This window comes from Pararge aegeria, chromosome 16, assembly GCF_905163445.1.
Source record: "Pararge aegeria chromosome 16, ilParAegt1.1, whole genome shotgun sequence".
Taxonomy (NCBI): Eukaryota; Metazoa; Arthropoda; class Insecta; order Lepidoptera; family Nymphalidae; genus Pararge; species Pararge aegeria.
Window position 1 is genome coordinate 16,711,488 of NC_053195.1, and position 19,633 is coordinate 16,731,120.

Sequence of the window (19,633 nt, forward strand, 5' to 3'; positions counted from 1 at the left end):
TGTTTGTTTGGGATTTTGTTGCGAGCTTGTTAGTTGTTTATTGATTTTGCGATCTGCTCTTTAGTTGAAATGTTTAGTCTGCTTTACTCGCGATTGATTGGAGGCTATTTGTGTTTGGGGTCAGAGCTTGTGAGCGTAAAGGGGTTTTGTTTATTCTTATTTTGTATAATAATTGGCTGACCAAGTAGATGGTGATTTTTGAGATATTTGAGATGTCTCTCAATAAGTTCAAAGTTTATATAAAACGTAAGCTTACAAAAAATACTATTATAATATTACTTAAACGATAAAGAAGCTTGGGTGTGAATTGCTCTAGCTTCATAGCTTAATATTAATTTACTGTGAGATGGTGATAACAAAAAACCCGGCTAAGTTTGTTGTGGGCTTTCCATATAGCAGGGCGCGTCTGGAACGCTGGTAGCTTTAGGTTTAAGTTGGCGAACGAAGTTATCACCATACCCTTACAATTATGTAAACATATATTTATGAACGCTTCATAAGGGCCTGTGATAGGCCTACATGAATAAAGAAATTTTGAATTTGAATTTTGAATTTGAATTTGAATTTTAAATTTGAATTTTGAATTTGAATTTTGAATTTGGTGCACAATGGTAAGTAAAATACCATCGCCTATGAACAGAGCAATACTACGCAGAGCATGCAAGGAACTCATCCTACAGTGCAAGGTAAGTGCTGCCCTCAACGCATCGATCTGAGTTGTTATGTATCTGAGGTGTTATGCCTCATGTACCACACCGCACACTCACAAAAGAGACGAAAGCGATATCGTGACGGCATAAGAGTGTCATGCCATTTGCCGTGACGGCAAAGTTCAACCGCAAAGTTCTACATCAGAAACAGTAGCTTGATTAACTTATTGATCAGACATACAATATAATAAGGTCGTGTGCACATTATGTTTGTAGGGCTTCATTAGGGCAACGCGGATTACGTTGAGGGCGCCTAAGCTTATCAAGAATTTAAAAAGCGGTCAGCAGCGCGTCAGAACACGCAATGAGTATGGTTCCGTTGGTATTTTAACTGCACATTTCATGATTGCGAATTACCAACCCATAAAAGTTATATTTTATGCTATTATAGATATTACGTCAGCCAGTGGCGTGTATAGATATAAAATGAATAAAATCTCCAATACGAGTTATAAATAAACAAGGGTAGGCTTTCTATAACCCTTACAATGCCTATCCTTAAGTTTTTTATTACTCTTACTAGAGATTTATTCATTTGATATCATCTGCATACCCTGTGCATACCCTCTATGCACGCCACTGACGTCAGCTAAATTTTGTGAAATATTGTTTGTCAAAAATTCTAAACAAGCGGGATTTTTGAATATTTTTATATTTCTTCCAAGTGAAAACATTTTTATAAAAATTAACAACAAATCAAACTTTATTCACTGGTTAAGCCTTATAATATTTGTCTTTACTAATATAGAAAAGGGGAAGGTTTTGTTTTTCTGTGTCTTTGTTTGTAATAGATTAACTCAAAAACACATAAAAAAACGTTTTATATTTTTTATTTCTATTGAAAACTACCTTCTTAGAAAGTTAAATGGGATATATTTTTAAATATTGTATAGAAGCAGCAAAACTCCATGATATATTTTGAAAATTACGCTTAATTTGCTATACTCCGCAAAAAGCAGGAGAATCTGTATGGTGTAATTTATAATTTCTTCAATCTAAATACTCCACACCAAACAGATCTTCGGCAATGTACCCTTTACGCAAGTTTTGCTCTGAAACCGGAGCATCCTCCGGAGATGTTGACTTTACACTTAATAATTGTTAAGTCAAACAACATCCTAAGGAGATGTTTTGTATAGCAAATTAAACTTAATTTTCATAATATAGGATATATTTTTTCCTATAATAATAAAAGCCCTCTCTGAAATAATGGTCTTTGTAAATAAAGCCCGCTAGTGAGCTGCTTAAACCTTTGACTAAACTACAAAAACAGTCAATATATCTAATATAAATAAGTTAAAATAATATATTGTGTTTTTCAATAGTCATGATTAGGCATACAATATTAATCCTTATTATAAATAGATTATGGTTTGGATTTAAAATCTATAAACATTCATTTAAAAGTAATTCCTAAAAATAATAACGTCAGAAGTGGGATGACTCAACGCTTTTGACATACGGTTTCCTTTTCAGTACGGAACTAAAAAAAATGGCAAGGATCAAGGATTTTGTTTTAACATTCTTTGCTATGGATATCCGATGATGACATCTGTTATATACTTCCGAAGTCCCTCAAGTATGGCATGGCAGTGCACAAAGCGTGTTACTGGAGGAGGCAATCGATATCCTTGCATTATGGATTGCAGGCGTCCCTTGTTCTACATTTGTTTATTGCTCGGACACGGTTGAATGAGTTTCGTGTTCAAACCGCTTACCTCACTTTATTAGTCATTAGCGTAATTAATTTCAATAATAAATATAAAATCCATACTAATACTATGTATTTATTTATCCTGTTTATCCTTACGAATATAAATGTGAATGTTTGTTTGTTTGTCTGTCGTTTCTTAGCAACAAATCAACTTGATTTTCAGCATAGAGTTAGTAGAAAGGAAGAAGAGTAGCATAGGTGACTTTTCGCCTTTGAAAAACAAACGTAGGGAATTTGTTAAAAAAACCGTAATAAACCCGGGCGAAAAACGCGGAAAATCCCTACTAATATTGTGAATGGGCCTCATAAGAAGGCTCAGAGTCATTAAGCGGGCGATGGAGAGAGCTTTGTTAAGAGTATACTACGTGATAAAATGGGGAGATCCGTAGAAGACCGACAGAGCTGAGTGAGACAGCGTAGAGAGAGTCGCAAAGCTGAAGTGGAAATGGGTGACGCACATAGCTCGATGAACCGATGGACGTTGGAGTTCGAAGTTGCTGGAATGGCGACCCCACACAGGTAAACGGAGCGTTGGTAGGCCCCCAACAAGTCGGACAGACGAAATCAAACGAGTGACCGGGAGTCGCTAGAAACAAGCAGCCCAGGGCCGCTTTTCGAACTCCCTACAAAGCACTAGATTTTTGTCGAAATGTTAGATGTAAGGACAAAGGGTAACATGGGCCTTTTGTCCTGGAAAAACATCGAATTCCCAAGGGTTTCATTATATCCTTGTTTGCTTACAGGATCATTCGTACTTTTATACCAAATATCGTCCTAACGAAGAAACTAAACGCCTTATTCACCACATGAAACGATGCAAGTAATCTATAAACATATAACACAAAAATAGTTTCTACCTATGTTCGTTATAGTTTTTTGGAGTAGTAGTCAGAGCTTTTGTGACAGAGCTCGTCCGATTAAGTAGTATCACGTTTATTCTGCCGCCAAAAAGCATTGCTGTGTCCCGATCTGAAGAGGGTGGTTGCCAGTCTCATTACAAGGCTTAACACCTAGGCGTCAGGTTGGTGGACACTCGGTGGTACTTTGTAGACGTGTTCTTTTTATTTTTAATAGTTTTCTGATTATGTTACCACCACACAGCCAACATATGCCTATTGTACAATGAACGATGCGCCTGCACTATCTATCGTTTTATCTGTCGATACATAATTTATCTTTGGCTATCTATAATGTATTCTGTCGAGATCTGGCCGCACTTCGTGTCATTTGCCACCAGCCCCTAAATTATCTACGTAGCTTTTGATGGATGTTTTACGTTCTGACGGCGTCTTTGGCCTTATGGTCTATGGTCGGCAACTTGGACATTAGATCACGAGGCCATGAATCCAGGTTCGGTTAGATGTAAGGTTAGGATTTCAAAGTTTTCTTTTTTTTTTAAGTGAAAACTTCTTTTGGCGCATCGCACACAGATTTTTCTGGATTAAATGGGCTCTGGGATTAAATGCTCGATCGGATGAACTCGGCACCACCGAGCTGTACTTTAGCTAGAAAGATACAGTCAGCTGTAGTGTCGCCCTTCGCTGTAGTGTCGCTATGTTTAGTAGATTCAATTAATACCTAATAATTGTCTATGTCAATTTAATAGACAATTTAATTATGGGCCTAATAAGAAGGCTCAGGGTCACTCAGCGGGCGATGGAGAGAGCTATGCTCGGAGTATCTCTACGTGATCAAATCAAAAATGTGGAGATCCGTAGAAGAACTAGAGTTATCGACATAGCTCAACGAGTCGCGAAGCTGAAGTGGGAATGGGCGGGGCAGATAGTTGGGAGAAAAGATGGACTCTGGGGTCCCAAAGTGCCGGAATGGCAGCCCAACACTGGTAAGCGCAGCGTTGGTCGACCCCCAAAGTCGCTGGATCCACGCGGCACAAAACCGTGGAATTTGAAACTTCCTACCTATGTCCAGCAGTGGACGTCTATTGGTTGATATGATGATGATGATGATGATGAGTATGAATTTTTTAACAATTATTTGGTTTACATTGTGAAGTTAGTGTGTAGTTAGCGATTTATCGTGCTTTTATATTGAAAATACATTATAAATATTAAAGATTATAAAAAACTCAGTTATTGTTTTCACTTCTGCCGTGAGAACTTAAGCACACTCTTTTGTTTTTTGGCATTATTGATGAACCTAGCAGATGGCCCACCTGATGGGAAGTGGAAACCATCGCTTATAAGCAAAGCAACACACCCTTCAGATCGGAACACTGCAATGCTGTTTTGCAGCAGAAATAGGCGGTAGTAATTCCTCGCCGAGCTAAAATAAGCATTCGTCATTTTAAACAAATGGGTACTAATATTAAATGAATAATTAAGTTTTGAATGATAAAATACATAAAGCTGCGACCGTCGCAATCACAATCAGGGCCGATCCACTTTAATGTGATTACTGATTGTCATTTATTATCAAACAAGTGATCCAAATGATGTCACTTTCCCGCCGACCAATAAAACCACTATTTGTTCTGTTTAAAACGCAATAACCATAGATAATGAAGCGCGCATGTATTGCGAAACGAGTTTTGTACGAAAGAGATGGAGTAATCGAGAACAATGGTATAGGGATGTTCGGGTGTCAAAGACAATCCACTTATCTACGAGATTGTTTTTTTTTAAACTGTGACACTGGTTCAACAAAAAAACAGATAGATAAATTCTTCATTGCACACAATTAAAAGATAAAAACAATAAAAGATAAAAACAATTACAAAAAATAACAAAATTAAAAATGCCCAAATACGGTCTTATCTCCTTCCGAAAACCCTTTATGTAAGAACCAAATTTGGAAACGGGATAGTGCAATATGTCAAAAAAATGTCTACATCAACGATACATATACAGATTTAAAGATAGCTAGGTAAGAGGTTTTAAAGATAGGTGTATGAGCTTACGTTCTAAATAGTTTCGGAGGGACCAAGTTCGTTCCTGGGCAGTCTTACGCAGTACTTTTTGCAGTCAAGTGCGTTTTTAATTTAAAGAATCGATTATAAATTGTACCGTATAGATTCTCCTGTTTTTCGTTAATTATAGGAAAAAGCTTAATTTTTATAATATACTAGCTGACCCGCGCAACTTCGTCTGCATCAAATCGGTTATTATTATTAATATCTTTTAGCATTTCCATACCCGTCGTAACGTCTAAACGATAGGTCCAATTTAAATAATTTAAATTCAAATTCAAATTCATTTATTTCAAGTAGGCCTACTTTATAAAAACTTTTGAAACGTCAAGTATGTATGTTTGTGTGACTCTACCACCGGTTCGGAAAGCAGATTCTACCGAGAAGAGTTGGCAAGAAACTCAGTAGTTGCTCTTTTCCAACATCAACATTTACAATCATTTTGCTATCTTGCGGGAGATGAGAGCGAGGCTGGCTGCTTCCATTCTACCTTGTCATTGAGGAATTCATCAAATGTATAGTAACCTCGCTGTACTAGATGCGTTTTTACACATTTTTTAAATGTATGCATTGGTAGGTCAAGAATTTCCTTAGGAATCATGTTGTAAAAGCGTATACTCAACCCCACAAAGGAGTTCTGCACCTTTCGCAGACGATATGCAGATATCACTAATTTATGACCGTTTCTGGTAAGTCGATTGTTAATTTCAGCTTTTGATTTATAAAGAGTAATATTTTGCCTCACAAAGACTATATTATTATAAATGTATTGCGAAGCTACTGTAAGAATACCTATTTGTTTAAATTTTTCACGAAGCGATTCGCGTGATTCAAGTTTATATATTGATCGTACGGCTCTTTTCTGTAGTATAAATATACTTTCAATATCTGCAGCTTTTCCCCACAGCAAGATCCCATAGGACATAATACTGTGAAAGTATGCGAAATAAACAAGCCTAGCTGTTTCAACATCGGTAAGCTGTCTAATTTTCCTGATTGCATATGCAGCTGAGCTGAGTTTACTCGCTAGGCTTTCTATATGGGTACCCCACTGTAGCTTACAATCTAAGGTCACTCCTAGAAAAACAGTGGAGTTTTCTATTTTAAGTGTTTCTCCATTTATTATGATGTGTTTATCAATTTTTTTTACGTTAGGCAAAACAAATTCCAAACACTTGGTTTTTTTGCATTTAAAAGTAAGTTATTATCAGTAAACCAGTCTGAAACATGTGACAAAGCACGGTTTACGTCGTCAAAATTATCTTTGTTTCTATCAGTCTTAAAAATGAGAGATGTATCATCTGCGAACAGTACAATCTCACAAGTGCCCCTGACATGGTGTGGCAGATCATTTATATACACCAGAAACAATAAGGAACCCAAAATTGAGCCTTGTGGGACACCCATTAAGGCAGATGATCCCTTAGACTTTATGTCTTTTACGCATACCCTTTGAACTCTATCACTTAGATAAGAGGCAATTAAATTGAGTGCAACGTTTTTGATGCCATAGTGGCTTAGTTTTAATAACAACGTTTTGTGTTCAACGCAATCGAATGCTTTGGACGGATCACAGAAAACACCAATGGCATTCTGCGAACGTTCCCAGGCACCGTAAATATGCTTTATAAGTCTTGCGCCTGCATCCGTTGTACTACGACCTTTAGTGAAGCCGTACTGCTCCGGATGAAGTTAGTTATTTACATTAAAATGATTTAAAAGTTGATAAAGTATAATTTTTTCAAAGACCTTACTAAGAGTTGGCAAGATTGAAATAGGCCTGTAATTGTTAAGGTCATTTTTATGACCGGATTTAAAAAGGGGTATTAATTTACTACATTTCATTAGGTTCGGAAAAATACCCATATCAAAACATTCATTAAAAATTACAGCTAGATAAGGGGCAATAACGTCAATAATGTTAGAAATGACCATCACCGACATACCCCACAGTTCACCGGTTTTTTTCAACTTTAATAACCTGAAATTCTTTACAATATCTATTGCAGATATATGTTTAAAATTAAATAAAACATTGCACTCTTTAACATTATCTCTCAATATACGCTGAGCTGCTATTGGTGAAGAGCTTAGAGAATCTGTTAACAAAATGGGAACATTCTGAAAGAAGTTTTCGAAAGTATTAGCAACCTCCCTGTCAGACGTCACCTTATTGTTATCAATAATAAGTTCAAAATCCACATTACGAGATTTAGTTTTTCCTGACTCGTAATTAACTATTTTTCAGGTTGTTTGTATTTTGTTATCAGATTTCATTATACTATATTTAATATGTAGCGATTTCGCATTAGTGCAAACATTCTTAAATATTTTAGAGTATTTTTTTACGTGTTCTACGAAAGTTGGAGTATGATTAAATTGTTTTTCATCATACAGCTCATACAACTTTTCCCTACTTTTATATATACCTACAGTAGCCCAGTCACTAAATTTTAATTTATTACTGACATTGATGTGCTTAAAGTTTATAATGTGTTTATAATTTTAACGTTTTACTTTTAATGTCAAACATGCACACCTACCATACTACACACATTACTTTGCATACTTTCACTACACATATCTACATATGCACAGCACCACTATGAACATACCTGCATGCCATAATTATAAATTTTATTTTAAATGTCCTTTGTTAAAATTTGATCGCAAATACTGTACATCTCTTAAAGTTGTATTTTATTAATGTATGTAATCTGTGCTATTTGTACTCTGTGGCACAGCGTAAGGCGTATAAGCGTCATAAATTGCTCGTTTCCATTCACATGGATTGGATACACTCGTTCTAAATTCAAATCGTAATGGTTTTTTCATTTGAAAATCCGCACCCGACTTAACATGGAACCGGGATATTTATGGAAAAATAAAAGGACGGCAATGGATATTTATGGAAAAATAACAAAACAAAAACCGAATAAGTACTATTTTCGTAGACACGGGCAAAGTGTAAAGTTTTTTTGATACAGTTTCTTATGCTAGAATGCTTGTTTTTGAAATGTCTTTTGGCGCGTTAGGGAAAAATGGTGAGAGTAATTTTTTACGATGCGCGCGCACACCGTCACTTAAAACCGACACCATGAAGTTAGCTATAGTCAACATGTTCGTTTTTCTAAAAAAGGTTTGACAGTTGACTTTCAATAAAATACCTTTTTTCTGTTGTTAGTGTAATTTTTACAGCAAACGTAGAACAAGGCGTAAGATACAAATTTTGAAAATACTTTTATCTTGTTACGCCACATAAGTATAACTTCTAACACACTTTTTTTCCCTCTAAAAGTTAGCCTAAGAATGGGAGCTGGCCAACCTATTTTTGTAATGGCAGTTGTAGTAAACCCTTACTCCTAATCGATTTCGCGACATCGTACCGGAACCCTAAATCGTCTTTGTTGTAAGCCAAGCTCCCACAAAAAAGACTCGTTTTGCTGTTTGTGTCGATTTTAAAGTAATCCCGTGGGAATCGTTGGGTTTCCCAACGCAAAAGTATTCTATGTGCGATAATGGAAGCTACCTATGCGCCAAATTCCATCAAGATCGGTTCCGTTGTGGCAAATTTAGTGATCGATGAATATAAGTTATTAATAGTTGAATAGTTGAATTAATGAATAGTTGAATAAGTTATTAATAAACACGCAACTTGGTCCACCTTAGTGTCGGGTTTCTTTCTTCCCGTTTTAGCCGATTATTTTACCTAGCTCAATACTCATGTCTATCACCAGAATGCAAGCTATATCTATGCAACGATGCGAAATTTCGTCAATATCGGTATAGCTTAATAGTCGGTCTAAACGTACTTAGGTAAAAAAGTTAATTTTGTAAAGACTATTTATATTATCAGTATAATCGTAATATTATATATAAATCTTCTGTACGTATGTTCATCATTTAGGTTTTTTTGTGAGTATACAACAATGGAATGGTTTGATAACAATTGGACTCGGTAGGTTCGCTGCTTTCGATATGTCGCCTCTGTGTAATAAAAAGGAGCTAAGGTGCGGCGGAAAGTTTTTTTAAAAGTTTGTCATTATACATATTAAACATTTCCATAAAAATTGGTATGGTAACAAGCTCTATAGAAACGGGATACCCATGCTTAATCAAGTTAAAGGATAATTTCTTAAACTTGATTAAGAATTTTACTTTAAGTATAATTAATTAAATAAAAGCCTCTTCAGAAAAAATTTAACATTTGGAATTTAAATTATTTGAACACCGCAGCTTCAAAAAAAAAAAAGATACACACATTTTTAAAACTCGCTGCACTTTCAAAATTCGAATGTATTTAAAGTAACACAGATTCACAGAATATATAATATAAACCGCAGATTTGTGTTTTAAATTTAAATTCCGTGCGCTCCATTCAGCCAGGAACGAGTAGGGTTGGCAAAAGTAGGTTATTTCTAAACTGATGACTTTCTAAGGTGATCGCTGAAATTGAAAATGAAATTGAATGAACTGGTTACAATTTTGATATCGTAGCTTTGAATCCCCTGGAAATTAAATCTATAGAATACTAGCTGTTGCCCGCGACTTCGTCTGCGTTTGATTTTGTTTTTAAAGTATTCAGTATCGCTAAGCCTTAAATGAGTATAGTAGTATATATATCTATATATATATAACATGTGACTGTCAATTAATTATAGACAAATAATTTGCAATAAAATAAAATTGCGACTATAATTAAAGATCTAAGCTATCCTATCTCTTAAGTTGGACCAGACTGCTCACGGTGTGCCAATTTAATTTAAAATCGGTTAAGTAGTTTAGGAGTCCATCGCGGACAAACATCGTAACAGGAGATTTATATATATTAAGATGATAGCTAAACTGTTTTTAAATAAAGAATGCCCAATAGAACTGGCATTTGTGAATAGAACCAAGAAGATTTGAAAAGAGTATTTTTGTTTTTTAATTTAAAAACATTATAAAGGAGAACATTTTATCATTCTTATACCTGGCAACTGTTTTCTTATTACATTTGTTTGTTGTAATTTTACAAGAGAGCTAAGATAGATACAAATTAATTTGCCTCAAAAAATTATATGAACGCTGCGAGTAACCATATTCTGTACAAATATGTACTTCAAAAATATGTTTCCAATAAGTGTATGGTTTTGTCTTTTGTACGAGACACCCCTAATCCGCCTTCAGCCATTGTATCGCGTTCAGAAACGGGAACCTTTCAATACACAATGAGCAATTCATTACTCTCTGAACGCAAATTAAACTTCGACAAAGTTATTTCATCTTAAACAAGAAATGCGTTCACATAATGTATTTAACAATATGAACATTTGTTCCATAGAAGTTGTATAATTATTAAACTAACTAGCTAAAGTTCATTTATAAGACCTGTCTGACAAATGAACTTTAGCTATGTTTATATGACCTGTCCTGTCTGTGTAAATGAAATTTAATATGAGAAGTAAAAGTATTTCTGGTTACCTTTTTCTTTTTTAAACTTGCATCCCGTTTGTAGGTTATAACGTCTTTTCAGCATTGTCTGTTCTTACATAATTAAGTACCTAAAACAAATAAAAAAGCCATATTAATATTGGGTTATGAAAGATAAACAAAATCAAAAGTGGTTGTGTCTTCAAGAATTTTAACTAAATGGGTTACGAGGGGTATAAAAGATACAAAGTTTGAGACACAATGCGCGTTTCGTAAATTATACTAAATATAATCAGAAAAATAAATATCTGATCTCTGAAATGGTTAAAATGTGTACCAATTAAACAGCTTCAAAAAGTCAACTTTTAACATTGGGCTTTATATAATAATTAATTATCTTTTATGATTGTTTGTCAGATTGCTTTAGAAATTAGCAAAATTGTGCACATTGAATAGTTTTTTTTCCTTTTTGTGTAAATTAAATATTCAATATAGGGTTCTGTACTCTTCTTTAGATAGTTAGATGCATACGTCACTTCAATAAAGACTGAAATAACAAATGAAATATTTCATCATTTTTATTTTAATCATTTTACGATAGTACTTACACTTGTAACTGGCTTCTAAAACAATCTTAAAATGTAAAATGATGTAATTTTGTGTACAAAAGGTTTGATCTTAGTATACTACCTGCCTTTAACGCTAGTTCTATTTTCGAAAATACAGATCGCGTCTCAGATTAATTTGTCATACGTTCATCGCCACATTCATAGCGTTTGTATCTTCTTTGGCCGCGTTCCGATCTTCGCGATCCATAAGAAAGAATTATGGATTTTTAGAATTCGTTTGGTATTTGAATATGGGATTTCTGAAACACGACCACCGACTCGTGGCTGAACCGATTTTAGCTTTCCGGTACACTATAATACAATAAAGAATCTAAGAAATCTTCCTTCCTTCCTTTGGGATACAATCCCATTGCAGGATTATTCTATCATTTCATAGACTAGAATAATTTAGAGTTCGGGTTAATGCTAAGTATTTATTCACAGAATGTATCACAAATATCCGGGAATGGAAACCAAAACTGTACCGTACGGACGTTTCATCATCATCATCATCACCTCAACCAATTGACGTCCACTGCTGGACATAGGTCTTTTGTAGGGAGTTCCACAATACACGGTCCTGGGCCGCTTGCCTCCAGCGGCTCCCAGCGACTCGCCTTATGTTATCTGTCCACCTCGTTGGGGGCCTACGCTGCCTTTACCGGTGCGTGGTCGCTATTCCAGCACCTTAAGACCCCAACGTCCATCGGTTCCTCGAGCTATGTGCGGACGTTTACGTCTAACATAATTACAAACAAAACATCCAGTTACTTTTAATAGTAAATGGGACTTCTGGTGTGAGGGAGGAAAAATTACAATGACAAAGTTATTTTTCTTATATTAACCTTTCCACCTATAATATACCACCAATTGGTGGTTTTTTTTCGTCAAGAATTAAGGCCTTTCTTACACAAGAGATTTATAACGCTGCGGTCAAACAGCCGATTAGCATTCATGCCGCGACGCGTGGAATGAGAATATTATGAATATATCCAGTGGCGGCGCGATTGTTCATAATAACTTTGTTTCTCGTTCCTAATGATTTGTTTTATGGCGGAACGGTTGGAGAATGTTAAACAGCTTAATATGAATATAAGGTCTACGAGAATTTAGAACAAGAAATACGTCCTCACCCGTTCATTAAATTGTTGGGATAACTTGCAGAGCTAATTTGCGTTAAGTGTTCCTGATTTTTTTATGATGATCCATTTTATTTCCGTTATCTAGTTTAACTAAGGATCTTGAAGGCAAAGTAGTGAAGTAAATGTTTTTCGGTTTATAATTTATTTATTAACGTTTTATAAGCTGATGATGAATATTTTTTGATGTCGTATTTATTTTCATTTGTAGTATTAATTACTCTCTTTCAGGAAACTGATCCAGCACCTTGAGTATAACAATACAATAACCACCAATTCTGCAACGTTCTTACAGTAGGAACCTACTGAACCTATAAGTGCCTGATAGGCTTACAATAATAAACATTTTTCATTTAGTTTTAAATATATTTATTCAAATGGTATAATGGAATAACATAACGAAAGCTTAGCTGAAAATTGTAATCTAGGGCCTTAAAAGGCTGAGGACGGTATTCTAACGACGTTGCCTGTGAAATTATGATTAGGCTGACGTTGGGGTTGTCTTAAGAGCGTTGGACTGAGATAGGGCCAAGCTCAAAGTTCATAGCTAAATTTGAGCCCAAATTTGGCTATGAACTGAACTGAATTGTCTAACAACCATAAAGCTCCCAACGTTGATTAATCAATGCCAATTAATGGATGGCGTTGCAACTAGGCCACACTACCCTGATAAGAAAAACTTTATCAACAACACATTACTTGAAAGCCGATTGGCGCAGTGGGCAGCGACCCTGCTCTTTGAGTTTGAGAAAATGATTTTGTGATGAACATGAAGGTTGTTTTGTTAATTAACTGAGTGTTTATCAAAGTGTTTAAGCATATTAAAAATAAACATATTCATCAGTTGTCTTAGTACCTATAACACAAGCTACGCATACTTTGGGGCTGGATGGCGATGTGTGTATTGTCAAAAGTATATTATATTATTACTGACTCACTACAGATAACTGGGTTCTTCTTTGAATGCGACTGCACGGCTAGCATGGGCAGGAGACAATTATATCCCGAGGAAAGGATAAAAATGTATCTTCTCCAACAGCTTTATCAACTCTCAGAGCACTGGCGCACAAGTGGAAATAATAACCAAATAATATATGTGTAATATATTAATGTGTAATAATAAACGGGGGTAAACTTTTAATATTTCATATTTCGGTGCTTTAGCAGTTGGACACTTTCATTATATCCCTTGTTAAGGGATAAGATCGGGGGATATAATTTTTATCTCCCGCCCGTGCTAGCCCTGCTGGTAGGCCAAGTGCCGAACGGTACACTTGGCATGCCTTTGAGATCATTATGGAGAACTTTCAGGAATGCTGATTTCCACACGATGTTTTCCTTCACAGTTAAATCATACTAATAGCTTAACGCACTAAACTCTGAAGAGTTAAAGTTGCGTGCTTGTAGCGAGCCCCCGGAAAGTAGGCCAACGCCCTAACCACTGGGCTACCAGCGCTACCGAGAAGAAGAATAACTTAGTGTATTCCTTGAATTCATCGACTACCTCATAATTATTATCGAGATTGCATTTATGTCTTACGTATAATAAAAAGAGGTTATATAATTTTCCCGTCATTACCAAATTAGGCGCCATATTAAACGAGGCCATACCACGGTATAATGATAGGTCAAAATATTGGAGCCATATTATGGGATATGATTCGTATCGCTGCGGCCGAGGCGGAGGTGTGATACCGCCTTAGGCGCGCCTTCGTGACAAGTGCAAGTTAGAATCTGCAAGCGTTTTAATACTAATACAATTATTATTAGTGTGGTTTGGACAATCCGTCTTCTTACTGAGTATGAATTGATTTTATAATAGTTTTTATACTATTAATTGACGGACAGGAGATTGTAAGTGGAAAACAATTGCGTATAAACAGAGCAACGCAAGGAATGCAAGTAATACGTCCTGAACCTGGCGCCCTGTGCCCATCAACATGAGGCGTAAATGTTAAGCCTCATGTGCCTGTAATTACAGCGGCAACCACGCCCTTCAGACCGGTACACAGCATTGCAACAATGCTGCTTGGCGGCAGAAATAAGCATGGCGGTAGTTCTTCCCCGGACGAGCTCTCTCACAAAAAGCTGCACTATGACTATCTTTAGCAGCAGCTTCCAGCGACTTTGGTCGTACAGAATTTAATTCTCACAATTTTCATATCCTGTTTATACAGTACCTAGCCTAAGATTTCATTGTCATCATCATCCGATAGACGCCCGCCGCTGGACCAAAGTTTTTTGTAGGGAGTTCCAAATTCCACGGTTTTGTGCCGCTTGTATCCAGCGGCTCCCTGGCACGCGCTTGATGTCGTCTGCCCACGTCGTTGGGGGCCGACCATCAATGCGTTGCTACGCCATTTTAGCACGTCAGTGAAATATCACAGCCCCAATCCCGCTATTCCTGGCTCTGGCAGTGGTTATGGTAACGGCAGGGCACGTGGTATTAAGAATCTCCGGCAGAGATTCCACTGCCAACGCAGACGAGTTTACCCGGCAACATACGACGCACGCACGTCGAGGAATGAAAAGGTGATCGAGCTGATAATTACACTTCACTAATTAATAGATTAATTGAATTAGTGAACTGAATCTATGTTAAGAGGCCTATTTCAGTATCATCTTCATGATCATATCAACCCATTATTGGGTTGGGCACAGATCTCCTTAAGCAAAGGTTTAGATGACTACCACGCTGACGCTGAAGAATATGTTAAAACACATTTATTACAGCGAGGTTATTATACAATTGATGAATTTCTTAATGACAAGGTTGCTTGGAAGCATCCGGCTCTGCTTTCATCTCTCACAAGATAGAAAAATGAATTTTAAAATGTAAAATGTAAGTTGTTGATATTGAAAAAGAGCAGCTACTGAGTTTCTTGTCGGCTTCTTCTCGGTAGAATCTGCCTTCCGAACCGGTGGTAGAGTCACTACACACAGCCAGACTTGTCGTTTCAAAAGTGCTTATATTAGGCCTACTTGAAATAAATGAATTTTGAATTTTGATTTTTTTTTGAATTTTGACCAAGTGCGGATTGGTGGCCGTGTAGTATAAACAGTATTAACTATCTTTACCGTGTTCTCGTAGTTTGTACCACACGTAATTTGTTCGGCCGAGTCACGGAGATGAGTATTAATAGTTTGATTGGATCAGACCTTCTTATCGCTAACGTTGGGTGTTATAAGTGGCTCGTTAATGCACTCCATACTTTCTTATTGCCCCATTACATTATACTATACCGATACTCAATTATTAATTTTATATGTTCTGACGCTGATAGAACTGCGTTAGCTGATGTTATAACATCATAAAAGTAACGTTATTTCTTATCATTATAATGAATAAACACGTTATATTTATATATATACAAGGCAAAGGTGACTGACTGACTGTCGCGCTGAATTTTACACAGATTGTTATTACAACGTAGGTAGATAAGATTAATTCCAACCCTAAGAGGGTTAAAAGGGGGGTTGAAAGTTGGTATAAAATCCTCCATTTATCAACTAACTGACTGACTGACTGAATGACTGACTGACTGTTCTATCAACGCACATCTCTAACCACTTGACGGTTCGGGCTGAAATTGTTTAAACCTTTTTAGTAAAAATTTACCAAATCAAAAATTTTACTTATTGTGAGCGATGCCGCGGGCAAAAGGAAGTTTAATTATAAAAGCAGTATAACATAGTTATGACAGCATTAATTACTCGATTGAGCTAGATAAATAATGTTTAATTCAAAAAGTTAAATTTGGCGGATTAAACATATCGTCTACGTGAGAGAACTACACGGCATGTGTCGGAACGCTAATTGCTCGGCGGCACGTACTTATATTTGTTGGTAGGTTAGTAAAAAGCCGCGGCTGTAGCAATACACCAGAGTATCAAATCCGGGACGTCCGCATATAAGAACACAGATCTAACCCCTGCGCCACGGAGGTTGTTCAATACTAAAGTAATTATTTCAATGTCACTTGAAAGGACTGTTATTGCTTTCAACGTTACAATTATAATGATAAACGATAACGTTACAAGAAGAGTGGTGAATCCAAAGCAAAGAATCACAATTATACAGCCAAGTAAAAGGTAACATCTATCGAACAGAATTCAAAGTGAAATAAAGTCATTATCATCTCGGTAAATGTCTAAATAATGCGACCCAGCGGTCCGGTCGCGCTGAATCGTATCGCTGGATCTCGGTTATCTAAAGTGGCATTGTTATCGCGTATAATGGGCCGATAACAGACAACAGGTCGGGATTTATATCCGCCTGGGAATGGACTATTCCTTATGCTAATGCGGAGGAGTCGCCGTGTATAAAACCCTACTGTATAATGCTTTAGGTATGGTGCTGTATATGTTTTAATAGTAAACAGTGAAGACGGCCGTTTGGCGCGGTGGGCAGCGACCCTTATTTCTGAGTCAAGGCTGTGGTTTCGATTCCCACAACTGGAAAATGTTTGTCTAATGAACATGTTTGTTTTTCAGTGTCTGGGTGTTTATATGTATATTCTAAATATTTCTTTATATTATTCATAAAAATATTCATCAATCATCTTAGTACCCATAACACAAGCTACGCTTACTTTGGGTCTAGATGGCGATGTCTGTATTGTCGTAGTATATTTAATTTAAAAAAAAAAAATGTAAAAATAGCAATTTTGTATTGGTACATTCGTAATAAACCTCGAAGTAAAAGAAAAGAAGAAACAATACATAATTTTTTTAATTCAATTAGTACGGTTAACAAAAAAGAAAATACAAAAAAAACAGAAACAAAAACATTCAACAATTCAATCAATTTTACAATAGTTTTGTTACATCGTTACGTTTGCACTATGTGATTAAACAAACCAAAAGGCATCGAATTGGTGCTAAAAGTTAAAAGAGCACCAAGCTTAACCTAGCATTGCCTATCTATTTAGGGCTTCCTACAATAAATAACTTTAAGCACAAGTATTTGAACAATGTAGACTCAGAAATATAATCTTTATATTGAAAAAGAAACTGTTTGGCATACAAAACTGTCATTTTAGAATAACCTCTTTAAGTTATGGCAGTGGAATCCTTAACGAAATCAATTTATTAATATCGAAGACGAAAAGTAATCCGAAACGGTCTCGCGGCCTGTTATACTAATAAAGCTCTAATAAAGGCCTTGAATAAGCTCTTTGGAAACGTAGCTCGACTTAGGAAACACAAAGGGCTATATTGTATACGATTGGGTGCGTAGGTACCCTCGCGAATAATAAGATGATATGGATATTAACAATAGAAGTAGAAATACACTTTATTTCTTTACTAATTTGTTTGCCTCGGCAGGTTCTTCTTGGTGAGGTGGCGCATGCTAAGAGGCCAGTGGGCCGACCTCGCTTAAGGTTTAAAAACTGTGCCAAAAGGGACATGACCGAATTCAACATCGACCATAGACATTGGGAGAGGCTTGCGGAAGGAGGAGATGAATGGCGCAAGAGCATTAATGAGGGATGCCATATCTATGACGAAGCTTGGCTTGGTGTTCTTGCTCAAAAAAGGATACGAATGCATACCGCGGGATCTTCAGGTTGCGCCGTGAATGTCATACAAAGAAGTGTCGCTTAGACAGTGTTTGAACCGTCTCTCAAGACGTATAGGCCATTGAGTTGAACTAGCGGTCCCTCGCGACTTTTTACAAGTAAACATAAGTCAACCTTAGAAGATAGGCATATGCTATCGCCGACTTTTTTTTAGAACTTTTAAAGGGGACAACTTTGGCATACATGATTTTATCGAAACTTTAACCGTTTACGGAGCGGACGCAGCGGAAGCTCTCAAAAGAAAAAAACTAAAATTCATTCATGATTTTGAAACATTCTGCGTTGATGCTATGCTCATATTAGTCTTAGCGTGATGAAATAAAGCCTATAGTCTTCCTCGATAAATGGGCTATCCAAAGCTGAAAAAAAAATTCAATTTCCTGAGATCATCGCTTTAAAGTGAACAAACAAACAAACTCTTCAGCTTTATATATTTGTCATTATTGAAGGACCACGCAGATGGCGCAGCTGATAGTAAGTGGAAAACTTTCGCCTATAATAGGGCAACACTTCATAGTAGAAATAAGGAGTAGGACAGTTATGTTAAGCCCTTACAAGTCTTACAAGTGAAAGGATTCTACGCAAAATCGTACCGGAAAACTACATCGCTTAGCAGCACGTATTTGCCGGTTGGGTGGTAACTACACCACAATCAAAGCTAGAGAAAATTCAGAAATTATAAATTCAGAATTGATTCATTCATTCAAGGTAGATCTAATATTATCTTAGGTATCAGGTTATAAAAGCATACACCCATCCCCGCAAAGGATTTCTGTAAAGGTTATCAGAAAGGTCATTTATATAAAAAAAACTTAGTTTTCCTAAAGAATGTGGTTTCTATTAAATAACAAGTGCAGCTATCAGCCACAGCAGCGCCTGCACACAATTAAAACGGTATAAATTAAGACTTTCATATCTGCCGCGTCCATACAGCCTTCCGATAGATTTATTTGACCCCCGCGGTCTTGCGGCACGGCTTGAGCGATAAGACTTCGCGGCTAACGTGACATCTTAATCGTAAAGTTTCACTCTTGCTTTGAAGGTTCACAATTTAATGCGAACAACCAGGTTTTATATACTAAGTTAGTAGGGCATTTGATTTAGATTATATTTTACATATGTATTTAAGATAGTAGATTATGCATCTAGTTTGGTTACATTGCATTTTACAGTCTACGCGAATTAAAATCGAATGCGCGAAGATAGCCCAGAGTGTAACAACTAATGTACCATACACGTTGCAAACGACGATATTCATCACACTTGCGATGAAAAATCTTTTAAATATCTCTAATATCTTCTTAAAATTTTGGTCAAAATAGGTTATTCGCTGGCGATTAGTGACTCGATTATTATTTCAGGCGGAGAAAAGTCTACTATTGCTGTACTTTCCAATTTAAACTGGACATTTTAAATTATTAACAAAACAAAAGACCAAAAAGCGAAAATATTAATCACGGAAAATGACGCAACGACTTTTATATCGCGCGCCAAGGTAGCCGTATACAGCCAGCATCGTTAGCTACATACAGCCTATAATAA

General features: G+C 36.3%; 1 protein-coding gene across 2 annotated transcripts in view; it reads right to left on the minus strand.

The window, feature by feature from the left end:
- LOC120630701 (netrin-B-like) overlaps nt 1–19,633 on the minus strand; it is a 221,943-nt gene that overhangs the window by 141,042 nt on the left and 61,268 nt on the right. The gene's annotated exons all lie outside the window — the stretch shown is intronic.